Source organism: Bicyclus anynana, chromosome 22 (assembly GCF_947172395.1).
Source record: "Bicyclus anynana chromosome 22, ilBicAnyn1.1, whole genome shotgun sequence".
Taxonomy (NCBI): Eukaryota; Metazoa; Arthropoda; class Insecta; order Lepidoptera; family Nymphalidae; genus Bicyclus; species Bicyclus anynana.
Window position 1 is genome coordinate 1,179,918 of NC_069104.1, and position 14,667 is coordinate 1,194,584.

General features: G+C 40.3%; 1 protein-coding gene across 1 annotated transcript in view; it reads left to right on the forward strand.

Annotated features, from left to right (window-relative positions):
• LOC112043374 (IDLSRF-like peptide) overlaps nt 1-14,667 on the forward strand; it is a 104,324-nt gene that overhangs the window by 29,824 nt on the left and 59,833 nt on the right. The window contains exon 2 of the mRNA XM_024078756.2: nt 8,450-8,498. The gene's annotated coding sequence lies outside the window, so the exon portion shown is untranslated. The remainder of the gene's footprint in view (nt 1-8,449; nt 8,499-14,667) is intronic.

A 14,667-nucleotide genomic window follows, 5' to 3' on the forward strand; every position in this document is an offset into this window, starting at 1 on the left:
AAATTACTTGAGCAAAGTTGAACCTTAGATGTAGTTGAATTTATACAGAAGAAGTTATAACTTGTAGGTACCGCCTGCGATATTATGTTAAACGCTTGTTCGCTGACAAAAACCATGGACCTATTTACACAACAGATGTGACTGTTATAAACATATTTTAGCAGAAGGCTTCAAAAGTGGATTACAAAAATAAGAAAATCAATGTCGAATAAAGGTTATGATTCACAATATTTGTCAGGACAACTTAATTAACAAATCGAATTGTAACCAAAATGAGCCCCTTGAATGGCAGAGAATGTCCTTGAGTGGAGTCGCGCACTTGTGAACGCTCTGTGTAGGGTTAAAGGTGCCCTTGATAGATATCTAACACTCTCCTTTTCCATTCAAGTCACTCTCTCCGCCTATCCCAAGTAATCCATAAAGAATTACACCGTACCAACCGTACGACGAGCACCTCATATCGAATGTCGTTCCCGCCAACCGATTGCTACTCCTCTCTAAATCCCTACTCTTTACGGAAACAAGTCGCGCCACCTAACGTCGGCACGAGCCAACATCAGGTCAAATGACGTCATATCCGTCTCAGACTTCTATTTCCTACACTGAAATAAAATTTTGAAATATCGCGGTATTTTCAAAATTTATTTAAGTTCTCATTCATGCATTTAGAATTTTTTTTTTTAGAATAACAACAAAGTGTTGACAGACAAGACAAAAACAGACAAGCAAAAAAAACATTTTTTTGTTACGTTACTCTTCTTTTGTCCAGTTTCAATTTGTAGGTAATTATATACCTACATAGTTACCTAGAAATTGAGTATTTATCAAAGATTATTTCAGATACTTTGTTTCTATAATAGATAGAAGACGTCAGTTATCATTTCAAAGTAGATTGACCAGAAATAACTAAACCTAAGTTATTCTCATATTCAAATGCCAACAGTCAAATTCGATATTCTCATTCAAGAATAGTAAAGGTTGGTGAAATTTATTTTTACACAGCACGACTTTAGATTGAGACATTAAGTTCTCAAAGTGGGCGAATGGTTTATGATTTTCAGAGAACAAACTCAGCCTTAATAGCTCAATGGTAAGAACGGTCGGACTTATCACCGAGAGGTCGTGGTTCGATCCCCGCCCCGTCGATTTACTGTCGAACAATCCCAATACAGTCTTTCCCGACTAGTTGGAGGGGAAGGAAAATATTGGTCATATTTAAAAAGATATGGAAAAAAAAACTGAAAAATAGGCTGATAATGATAAAGAAAAGACCCAGAGAAATTAAGGCAGTATAAAAAAGCACTTTAGTTAAAGAAATATTTTTAAAGGGGGCGTTGGGCTAAGAATAAAGTTGAGAAGCTATGCTTTAGATCAACGAGGAAGGTAGGAGCTGAGGCTTTAGCCATGTGGCACGTCGATCCTCTATCTATAAACGCTTCTAAAACTAACAAAAAAGTATCGAAATGACAGATCCGATCGACAACTTGATCACGTGACCTGTCTGTAATTAATGTCATTCCCATATTTTTTTTTAAATTTTCGAAGCGTTAGCGTTTGTAGAAATAGAATCGACGTGCCGGCTACAGGCCCGGTTGACCTATCACATTTCAAGTTAGCCAACTCGTATGTACGTAGGCGTGAAGCCAATTTCGCACTGCAGCCTTCAGCGTGCAATCTGTTTCGCATCAACCAACGCCCACGGCAACTTGGATCTTAGTTGCCTTGATTGAAATTTAGTAAGAAGGTGGGCGTTTGAACTATAAAGTAGTTTTTGATTGCGCAACTTGCAACTTTTGAACAACTATTGGATAGAAGCAGGCCTTACTTTGCGGAACTTCATCATGATTATATAATGATGATTAGAGCCGTGATAGCCCAGTGGATATGACCTCTGCTTCCGATTCCGGAGGGTGTGGGTTCGAATCCGGTCCGGGGCATGCACCTCCAACTTTTTAGTTGAGTGCATTTTAAGAAATTAAATTCAAGTGTCTCAATCGGTGAAGGAAAACATTGTGAGGAAACCTGCATACCAGAGAATTATCTTAATTGTCTGCGTGTGTGAAGTCTGCCAATCCGCATTGGGCCAGCGTGGTGGACTATTGGCCTTACCCCTCTTATTCTGAGAGGAGACTCGAGCTCAGCACTGAGCCGAATATGGGTTGATGACGACGATATAATGATTTATTTATTTTGCTATCATCCGCGAAAAGCCGACGAACCCATGCGACAACGTCACCCAGGTCCGACAAAATACTCTCTACGTACGTTTCACCCCGAAACCGGAGCATCCTTAGGAGATGTTGACTCTAGAACGTGCATTGCAAGCTTTTCGAAGTTCAGAACTGTAAAAAAGAATGCGCTCCTCGAATTATGTACACTTAATACCACACAGCGCCTATATGTCCAATTTATTCCTTCGTATTTTGTAAAATTTCTAAAACTGCCACAGCAACACGGCGCCTAGTCTAATTTATTCCTTCGTATTGTGTAAAACTTCTAAAACTGAAAAATTAAATGATGTAGCGTACGCCATATTGAATTTGGAAGGATTAATTTCCAAACCGCGTGGCGTCAGAAATAAACTTCTCCTCTAAATAATTTTCTATAGGTTAATCCCTCAATTTAAATGTAAGGGTAATATGTTAATAAATAAAACAGATAGATTATACTAATATAACAATACGGCATCCATTACAGATTTCCCCTGAAAACCAATCAGCGTTAGTGAAATCGAGCCTCGTTAGCATTCACGGCGGCTCGCCAAAGTATCGATTATATTGTTCACTTTTTCACCCACGCCTATCGAGATGTACTTGTGTTGTGTGGGATGGATGTGGAATACAGAGCGGCTTCAAATACATATGGGATAGCCTGTGATACCGTTTTATACCTCACTAGCTGACGCCGCGCGGTTTCATCCGCGTGGTTCTCGTTCCCTTAGGAATATGGGGATAATTTATAGTCTATAGCCTTCCTCGATTAACGGGCTATCTAACACTGAAAGGATTTTTTAAATCGGACCAGTAGTTCCTGAGATTAGCGCGTTCAATCAAACAAACTCTTCAGCTTTATAATATTAGTATAGATTAGACGAAGTCCTGCGGTTTCACCCGCATTTCTGTGAAATTATGGGGATTAAATATCATTCACAAATGTATACAGTAATAAGGAGTTTATCTAATGATGGAGTAAGAATACCGCCAAAGGAACTCCTAAAGTAAATCTAATAATTAATTAATCCAATATACTAGTTAGGTATATTGTTCACTTTTTCACCCACGACTATAGTGTGATAAAGGAAATAGATACGTCATGTTGAATGAATCACACTTTTTTTTCTTTACAAGTTAGCCCTTAACTGTAATCTCACCTGATAGTAATGATATGTAAAGATGATGCAATGTGGATGGAATGGAAGCGGGCTAACTTGTTAGGAGAAGGATGAAAATCTCTTTCGGTTTCTACACGACATTGTACCGGAATGCTAAATCGCTTGGCGGTACGCTTTTGTCTGTAGGGTGGTAACTAGCCACGGCCAAAGCCTCACGGCAAAAACTCGTAGTTTAGTTGCCGAAGTCCCGCGGTTTCGCCCGCGTATTTCCCGTTCCCGTAAGAAATTCTCTTCCATTTTATTGTATCCATTTGTTTGCTCATGGATGTTTTAACGGTGGGTAATAAGATGGTAAACCTTAGTAATTTTAATAGAACCTAAAATGTTTGCACAAATTGTTAATATGTTCTCGCTCAAAAATGGCATCTTATATACATTCAAAGCCACACAACCAGTCCCTGCATTCTGTACAGTTCATTTCCATGGTATATCACTCATTTCCATGGTAATATTTAAATCGGAATTTCAGTAGAAAATAAACTATACCGTTCTCAGTTTTGCTGTGTTACACACTGACGTTTTAACTAAACAGTTCGATTGTACAGTTAAAATTGCAGGTCTGTAGCCCCTATTAGTTATATCTAAACCTAACCTTTAGCGCTTTTTCAGGGTCATATACCCTTCAAGCGTCCACCATTCGTGTACGCCGTCAATATTTCATAGTTATAAATAATTCCCCATGTCACACCATATCACACTCGCTCGTACATACTTAATGAACCTCCCTATCGTTAACTCGATGGCATTTAGAATATTAATGCCATTGAGTTCATATGACATTTAACGTTTATTGTTAAAGCTTTCATTTAACTGTTAATGTTTGTTTAGGTGAAATCTTGCATAATCATTATATTTTAATAATCACAATCAGAAACGATCAAGCAGAAATTTTGACATGTTTAGTTTAAATAATGCATGACGGTTCAACAATTATTGTAGGTCTTTTCCGAGCATATATATGTATTATGTGGCACGTGTAAGTGTTATCGTGGGAGAACGGGCCTCGAGGCTTTGCTTCCTTGGGGGATCTTGTTCCCCTGGTCATGTTTTCTATCCCCTTTCAGAACTGAGGGATTTTGGCCCAAGGGTAGCAGTGGATGTCAATCAATGTGCCCCGCGCGGACTACAATTACTCGCTACCTGTAGCCTGGGTGAAGTCAGAGAAACGTAATGATTCAATACTCTTGCTTTACCTCGTTCTGTGAGAATACGGGGATAAAATATAGCCTATAACATAAATAACGTGGCTTCTTTGCAGTCAAAGAATTTTCAATATCGATTCCGTAGATCTGGAGATTATCGCTCACAACCTCACAAACATTACCTTATTACATTTGTAGATTACTGTAAAATAAAATTAGACGAAATGTATCTGAATACATAGAGCCGTGATAGCCCAGTGGATATGACCTCTGCCTCCGATTCCGGAGGGTGTGGGTTCGAATCCGGTCCGAGGCATGCACCCCCAACTTTTCAGTTGTATGCATTTTAAGAATTAAATATCATGTGTCTCAAACGGTGAAGGAAAACATCGTGAGGAAACCTGCATACCAGGGAATTTTTTTAATTCTCTGCGTGTGTGAAGTCTGCCAATCCGCATTAGGCCAGCGTGGTGGACTATTGGCCTAAACTCTCTCATTCTGAGAGGAGACTCGAGCTCAGTAGTGAGCCGAATATGGGTTCATCCTACTACATAGATACAATACAAATCACACAATGATAAATCAAATATCAGAGCACTGTATGGGCCCATTAATCATTCAGTTCAGAACATCGTTGCGACTGAATGGCGTTAATTAGAATCAGCAGCGAATTGTCAGGAATTGAACTCTAATAACAGGAATTACTGCTCTGCAATGATATTTTATACTATAGATATGGCACTAGCGCATCAATACTGAGGCGGAGAAATGTGCATAATTGTCTTAATTTCATTTAGTAGCTTATAAATAGTCGCAAGAAAAGATATTTAAACACGTACCTAAATATTGTCTACAATGTTGAGTTGTGTGTTTAGGATGTGTAAAAACTATAAATATAATGTACGTAAGTAAACAGAAAATTGTGCATGTGTGCGCTCAGTGAAGTCGCTAAATTAGGATCACTTTTTGCGGTGATTTTGTATTGTCATGTAACATTTTAAAGTATATGATTAATAATATTTATAACTAAACATTGACTACGCCAGAAGACTCATTCCGCCACCCCCTCATAAACTTCACTTTGCTTCATTCAGGAATTCCTGAGCTTCAGGCTTCGCGCTTTAGAAATACAGTCTAAGGGTAGGGCACAAGAATGCCTGGAGTCGGTGTATTGTAGTAAATATCGAATGCTAATTAACACAAAAATGAAACACAATAGTTACTTTTAGAAATCATACATTGGTTTAGAAAATAATTCGTTTTATTTTTTAATTCCTGGACATTTTAAATTTTAAAGACTTGTGCCTTTTGCATATTCATGTTTGTGTGATATATTTGTGTCTGAACTTTAAAGTATAAAGTCAATATTGATTTTATTTAAAGTTCAGGCACATGAGTCATAACACTACGTCTGAGGTTAGGGCGGCGGGGCGGCATTGACGTCGCGTCGAAGCAGCCTAGTTAGGACATATTCCTTGATTGCCCTGTTTATTGATTTATTTTTTATTATTTACAAGTTAGCCCTTGACTACAATCCCACCTGATGGTAAGTGATGATGCAATCTAAGATGGAAACGGGCTAACTTGTTAGGAGGAGGATGAAAATCCACACTCTTTTCGGTTTCTAATTCGCTTGGCGATACGTCTTTGCCGGTATGGTGGTAACTAGCCACGGCCAAAGCCTCCCACCAGCCAGACCACTTAAGAAAATCTCAATCGACCCAGCCGGGGATCGAACCCAGGACCTCCGCTTGTAAGTCCACCGCGCATACCACTGCGCCACGGAGGCCGTCAAAATTTCAATTTTCCACTTACCATCACCAAAACCAAATCCATTAGTTACTACTACAAAACCTACTATAAATAATAAGCATAACAAAAGTTTAAAACTTGACACTGTAATTTAAATTTATTGTTGAACAAATAACCGATGAGACCTAGATTTATAGATAGATAGAATGGATAGATGGATGGATGGATAGATAGATAAACTGGATAGGTTTACACAATAAATTAAACTCGGTACGCCGTTAAAGTCGACGCAAATGGGCCAAGGGCGGCGGTTCAAATTTCACGGATCGATATACCTAAGCTAACAGTTAGTACGTGTTCGATATCACGTGTTAGTTTAGCCCCGCGTATAGCCGACGGTAATGTATACGCATATATATATATATATTATATGTATATTACTGTATATCTGTGCTATACACAGAACAAGAGGAGGTCCATAATGTACCTATAAGCTGATATAATTGATATGATGTCCGTGCCTATATTAGTAGTATAAAATACTAATGGACGCCCGCGACTTTGTACGCGTGGAATTAAGTTTTTACGTGATACCGACGGTAATGTATACGCGATTACTGTATATGTATAGCACAGAACAAGAGGAGGACCATCTATCTTCTATACTTATAATAAAACTGTAGCAGTTCCAATTCTGTACATTGAAGATATTTTGAAAATTTTTGTTGGGGGGTATTATATAATCGATACTGAAGCTAAAAATATTTTTTTTAGATTTTTTGTCTGCCTGTCTGTCTGTCCGTGTTTTTTTTGTTATTCGGGCATCACGCTGAAACTACTGAATAAATTCAAATGAATCTAAGCACGGTTTAAGACCATAATACGGAAAAGGTTATTTTTTATTGCTAAAATAAAATAAGAAAGGGTCGAAATGGGGGTTGAAGTTTGTATGGAAAGTCCTTCATTTTTAGAGTTACAGTTTTGAAAAGTTGTTCATTAATCATTAAAAAAATATAATGTGAATCAAAATCTTTTTAAAATTCAACTCCTTAAGAGGTGAAATAAGGCTTGAAAGTTTACATTGATTTACACGGGGACGAACCTACCTATAAACTGATATAATTGATTATATCAGCTTATTTTAACTGTTTACTATAGAGTACAGGGGCAGTCCTCTCTCCTTATACGAGTAGGTTAGTTAGTATTATAAAATACTAGCGGACTTTACGCGTGGAATTTAGTTTTTCACAAATCCGTCGGGAACCATGGATTTTTCCGGGATGAAGAGAAGCCTTTGTGTTAATCCAGAGTAAAATCTTTTTGAGCCAAATCGCTTCAGTAGCCACAGCGTAAAGGAGGAACAAACATACTTACACACACACAAACTTTCGCCTTTATAATATTAGTGTGATGTGAAAGTATGATGTGATAAGTCCATGATTTTCAAAAAATTCCACGCCCGTAGACCTCTTTAATCCGGCCCTATCTCAAAATACGTTCGTAGCAGATATCTTCTAACTATAAACTACTACGTTCCTGCCAAATTTCAACTTTGTATAATTTATCAGTCTATTTTAATGGCCCACTAAAGGCCTCCCCCATTACAGGATCCCAAACCCACCGCGCTGCCCAAATGAAAGTTAGTGGGCTTAGAATGATAGTGACCGGGTTAAATATGCTCTCAGAGGCATGGGGATGTAACACCACCAATTTTCCCAATCCGAGCTTGGAACTTTCCCTGAAATTTTCTTAGAAGAAAGAAAAGCTCAGTGTTTACTGCTCGACCCAGGACTCGAACCTAGAATCTACAGACTTGAACCGACTAGGCAGTTAGTCTTAAAGAGCCTATTTTTAACCAAATAAAAAAAGGAGGTTCTTAATTCGATAAGTATATTTTTTTTAATGTTCATAACTACATTATTTATTAACCAATTTTGAAAATTATTTTTTTGTTTGAAAGAGTATACTTCCAGATTGGTCCCATTTAATGTTCATGAAAATCGGTTTTGTAATTTTGTGTTAAAATGAAAATAATTGAAATATGTCTTTTAAGTCGGTTCCATTTTTATGGTAAAAAGGAAATTAAAAAAAATACAGAAGAAAAGACGTTAATCTGTGGTTTCTTTATATTCAGAAGCTTTAAATAAAGTCATTGTTTATTCAGGTCGTAGCGGAAGGTTGGAGCTAAAATAAGCTGCATCGATCCGTCTGCGGTAAGTACAGTTTACTGCGTGCCAACAACTAGGCTATAACTTACACTTAAATCGGTCCATATTTTTATAATATTTATGAATTTAAAAGAAATATTTTAGGCTCGTTGGCACTAATTTATTATAGCAGTGATGAATAATAAACACGATGGTACTATGATAACTCTTTAATTACTTTTTAGTTTAAATATTTACAATGGTAATACGAAAAGACTATGAGCGCGTCAAACGCAACAATCGAACGCGCCGAGAACGAAAAAGTGGGTAGATTTCGACTGTCGACTGCACCGAGCGCGGAGCGCGTGACGTAAGTCGGCCGCCGCGCCACATACAACGGGTTTCACTCGAGTATGCGCGCGAATTAAATTTAATGAGTGAAATGTGTATATAATAATTTGTGAGTGTGGAATTATGAATGTATGTAATGTAAGTGTGTATGTAAGTGTGAATGAATGTATTAAATAAATTAAAATAATTATATATAATGAAATAAAAATATATAATATTATATATTATAAATAAATAAATTAATTATGTATAAGGTAGTAATATTATAAATAAATAATGGTATATGTAGCCTACAATCACTCCCCTCCAGAGGCCGTGTCTACGGACGATAGAAATCCGGAAACCGTACTCGTCTCCCTGACCGTGAGAAACGTGGAGTTTCTCCAGCTTGTTGCTGGGTGGATGGAGGGTCTGAAGGTTTAGATGGTGGGTCTGGAGGCTTGGATGGTGGAATATCCGGGGAGTATGGCTGGGATGTGTCGTCAGACAGTATAAACGCTGGTTTCAGTCGGTCTATGGATACTGTGACGCTTTTTCCCTTGACATTAATTTTGAAGGTCTTAGCACCTCTCTGCAAAATTTCGTAAGGACCTGTGTAAGCTGCTTGTAGGGACCCACGTGCAGCGTCATCCCTAAGAAATACGTGACTGCACGTGTCGAGCTGTTTGAAAACGAAGGTTTTGCGGGATTTGGAATGGTGCTGAGTTGGGACCGGTCGAAGTTTCTCGGCAAAAGATCTCATTCGAGCTGAGAAGTCAGTGATGTCGGTGGTGTAGCCAGGGTTTGCGCGGTCAAAAAATTCACCGGGCAGCCTGAGCGGTTCACCGTACACCAGTTCGGCTGAAGAGGCTTTGAGATCTTCCTTCACAGCTGTTCTTATGCCAAGAAGTACAAGGGGCAGTGATTCGGTCCAATTTGAGTCGGCATGGCAAGTTATAGCTGCCTTCAGCTGTCTGTGAAAGCGCTCAACTAAGCCGTTGCACTGTGGGTGGTAAGCAGTTGTCCTGCGGTGTTCAAATCCAATGGATTTGGCCAACTGCTGGAAAAGCGCCGATTGGAATTGTGCTCCTCGATCTGTAACTATATCAGTAGGAACACCGTAACGCGATACCCAACAGGAAATGAAAGCTTTGGCCACTGTCTCAGCGGTTATATCGGCGATAGGGACAGCTTCTGGCCATCGCGTGAAGCGATCGACGGCTGTCAAACAATACCGATAACCGTTTGAGTACTGCATTGGCCCGACAAGGTCTAAATGGGCGTATTTGAACCGCGCTGAAGGTAAAGCAAGCGTACCTATAGGTGACGACACGTGTCGGCTTACCTTCGTGCGCTGGCAAGCCAAACATGCCTTAGACCAGTCGCGGCAGTTTTTGCGCATGAGAGGCCACACAAAGCGCTGTGCAACGAGCTTAGCTGTAGCGTTGGGACCAGGATGGCTAAGAGAGTGGAGGCTATTAAAAATTTGCCTACGACAACTCTCGGGGACAAAAGGTCTGGCAGACGGGGTACTAACGTCGCAGTACATTTCAGTACGACTGCCAGGTATTGTCCTCTTTGTCAATCGGAGGGATGTTTCGCCGTTCAGGCACTGAATGAGCTCTGGATCGGTGGTCTGGGACTTGGCGAGCACTTCTAGATCAACCGGCATCTCTAATTCATGTACACGGGAAAGCGTGTCGGCGACGACGTTATCTTTGCCCGCGATGTGTTGAATATCGGTCGTGAATTGAGAGATGAAGTCTAAATGTCGGAATTGTCTCGGCGAACAGTTCTGTTTTCTTTCGTGAAACGCGAAACTGATCGGTCTGTGATCCGTGAAGATAGTGAAGTGTCTCGCTTCAACCATGTGGCGGAAGTACTTTATGGCCTCGTAAATCGCGAGAAGTTCGCGGTCGTAAGGCGAGTACTTCTGCTGAGCGGGACTCAGTTTGCGCGAGAAGAAGGCTAATGGCTGCCATGCGTCGTCCTGCAACTGTTGAAGAACAGCACCTATGGCAATATCCGAGGCGTCTGTAACCAATGCTAGCTTGGCTCCGCAGTCAGGGTGCGCCAGAAGGGTAGCATTGGAGAGGCTCTCCTTAGTATCGGAAAACGCCTTCAGAGCATCGCCAGTTAAGTTAATGGGGGTTGAGGCCTTTACAGAACCCATGAGAAGGGCGTTAAGGGGGGCTTGAGTCTGGGCAGCATTGGGCAGGAATCTCCTATAGAAATTTACCATGCCCAGGAAGCGCCTGAGCTCCTTAACAGTTTTAGGGACGTTTATGTCCGCGATGGCCTTGACCTTGCTATCTAAAGGTTTGGTACCTTTGTCGGAGATATGGTAGCCCAGGAATGTCACTTCAGATTCTCCAAAGACACATTTTGCTGTGTTCACCAGCACGCCGTAGTCTTGCATACGGGAGAACAGCTCGCGTAGGTGGATTTCGTGTTCTTCGGGAGTCCTAGAGTATACCAAAAAATCATCAAGGTACGGATAGACAAAGTCAAGTCCACGCGTTAGTTCGTCAACGAATCGCTGGAACGTCTGACCGGCATTCCTCAAACCGAAGCTCATGAAGGGGAACTCGTATAATCCGAAGGGACATGTGATCGCCGCCTTCGGGATGTCATCCTCAGCCACAGGGATCTGGTTATAAGCCTTCACGAGGTCGATGGTACTAAACACTCGGCAGCCAGTGATGTTATGGGAAAAATCGTGAATATGGCGGATAGGATATCGGTCAGGGATGGTCCGGGCGTTCAACCGTCGGTAGTCGCCGCAGGGCCGCCAACTGTTGTCCTTTTTTGGAGCCAGATGAAGAGGAGACGACCATGGGCTTTCCGAGGGTCTTGCGGTGCCGTTTGCAAGCATGGCTTCGAATTCCTGTTTGGCTATTTTTAGCTTGTCAGGAGCGAGGCGTCTGGGTTGGGAAGAGACTGGAGGACCTGGTGTAGTTCTGATGTGGTGTTGTGTTTGGTGTTTAGGTGTACCTGGTTTACCGGCGGGGCGGGTGATGTCTGGAAATTCAGCCAATATTTTATGATACCTACTACTACCGCCAGTCGAAACCTTTACACTTGTTACAAGTACCTCGGGTGACGTCATACCTATAGTACTAATATTAGTAAGGCTATCGATAAGCCTATGGTTGCATATGTCTACTATTAATTTATAGTGAGACAAAAAATCTACGCCAATGATAGGTTTAGTGACGTCCGCGATTACAAAGCGCCACGGGAAGTTACGGCGTAATCCTATATTTAATGTAAGTTGAATGCAACCGTAGGTATCGATAACTGTACCGTTAGCCGCACACAGAGAAAACGAAGTTTTGTTACGACATTCGCGGATTGCACTAACGGGGTATACGCAAATGTCACTACCGGTATCTAATAAATATTTAGTCTTAGTATCGCGATCCATCACAAATAAGCGACCTGAGTTCCGGCAATCGACGGCCGCCATCACTGATTGCTCCGATCGTTTCCCGACGCGGATTTAAAATTGCACGGCGGCACACACTTGTTTGCGCTAGCACCAAACTTGTGGTGGTACCAGCAGTTGGGGAACCGGTGGGTGCTTGAGGCTGATCGTCTGGACTGGGAACGGCTTCGACTCCTCCCACGGGCTTGACCACGGTCAGTCGACGATGTACGTTGGCTGTCGCGAGCGACGAGTGCGCTGACCTGTTTTGTGAGCTCCGCGACTTGTCGTACTAGTACGTCGAACGCCGACGATGACGTCACAGCGGCTGTCTGTCTGCACGGTGCCGCGATTTCCAACACGCGGTCGGCGAGCTCCGCCAGGGCGTCTAGTGAGCCTCTCTGTGACGCGACGATAGGCTGTATCTCCGTAGGCAAGCGGCTGGACCAGATTGTCCTTAAAAAATCTTCAGGGACGTCGGCGCCGGCTAGATGTTGCAGGTGTCGGAGAAACTGTGATGGTTTGCGATCACCCATTGTTTCATGCGTCAGCAGCTGTTTAATTTTGTTTTCTTTCGACACTGATAACCTTTTTATAAGCTCCGTCTTCAGTTTTTCGTAATCCGGGGGGCCTGTGATGATGTCCTCGACCTCGGACGCATGTTGTCTGTCGAGACAAGCGAGTACTTGGTAGAACTTTATCTCGTCATCCGTTATGCCGAACATCCGAAACTGCGCTTCTACCTGGCGAAACCAGATAATGGGTTTTTCTGTCCAAAATGGTGGGGCTTTGATCTGCCTCACAGGCGCGGTGTCTTGCGATCCACTTGACATAATTTTCGGTTTTGCGCGTGGCCGAGTGTTCACTGTAGCGGTCGTATCACTATCACTGCTCATTTTGATTGATTTTTTTTGAGGGTCACCAGTTTAGTCTCGTTGGCACTAATTTATTATAGCAGTGATGAATAATAAACACGATGGTACTATGATAACTCTTTAATTACTTTTTAGTTTAAATATTTACAATGGTAATACGAAAAGACTATGAGCGCGTCAAACGCAACAATCGAACGCGCCGAGAACGAAAAAGTGGGTAGATTTCGACTGTCGACTGCACCGAGCGCGGAGCGCGTGACGTAAGTCAGCCGCCGCGCCACATACAACGGGTTTCACTCGAGTATGCGCGCGAATTAAATTTAATGAGTGAAATGTGTATATAATAATTTGTGAGTGTGGAATTATGAATGTATGTAATGTAAGTGTGTATGTAAGTGTGAATGAATGTATTAAATAAATTAAAATAATTATATATAATGAAATAAAAATATATAATATTATATATTATAAATAAATAAATTAATTATGTATAAGGTAGTAATATTATAAATAAATAATGGTATATGTAGCCTACAATCTATATTAGGTATGTTGAAATTTATGTCTTTAGGTAGACCAGCCCTCGCTAAAGACATAAATTTTAACATTATTTAACATAAATTTCAACACCGCCTTTTGATAGTTTAAATCTAAGTTTTATTACTTTCTGATTATCTTTCTAATTTGACATAAAGTTCAGTAAAGTTTTCTGGCACTTATTTTGTAAATTATTAATAAATAGGTACTGCCAACTGGCTCTAACGATAACTTACTTAGTTCACTTTGTTAAAACGATAATATATTTTTAATTTTTAAAATTCTTTTTTACCTACATTCACTTGAAAAAAATACCGAAGTGAAACTTTTTCTAAACAATAAAATACATAAATCATTACAAATATGAGATTTTAAATAAATAGATATTATAAATATGAGTTATTATGAAATCACAAACGGACAATTTAATTATATTTACATATATTGAGAATTAATACGTATACTTACTTATTATGTAAGTAATAACTTGAATTTGTCGCTTTAAACTTCTCTGCTTACAATGCTACGATCATCATCATCATCATCATTATCAACCCATAATCGGTTCACAGCTGAGTTCGAGTCTCCTTTCAGAATGAGAGGTGTTAGACCAATAATACACCCACCATACTACTATAAAAATAAAACTCTTCCTTATTCGGGTCGGTCAAGAAATTCCGTTGACAAATTTCCCAAGGCGACATCGTAATTGAATTATTACGGTCGAAAAATAAATCGACCCTTCTACGTATAGAACCCAAAAAATTGTTTAACCTTCAAAGTACGGACGAAGCTTTTCCATTTCCAGAAATACCAAAAGATGTAATGGCCTATTTACACTATTCGAATGGATCATCTATTAAGAATATCTTCACACAAGAAATAGAATTTATTTTATACTAGATGACGGTTTCACCCGCGTGGTTTCCGTTCTCGTTATAATATTAAGTATAGATCATGTAATAATAATTGTGAAAACTGTTGATTCGTTAATGAGTGACTGTTTAGCTAGTTGCAATTTTAATATTATTAGCAAATCCTGCCGGTCTAACCGGTAGTAAAGTCT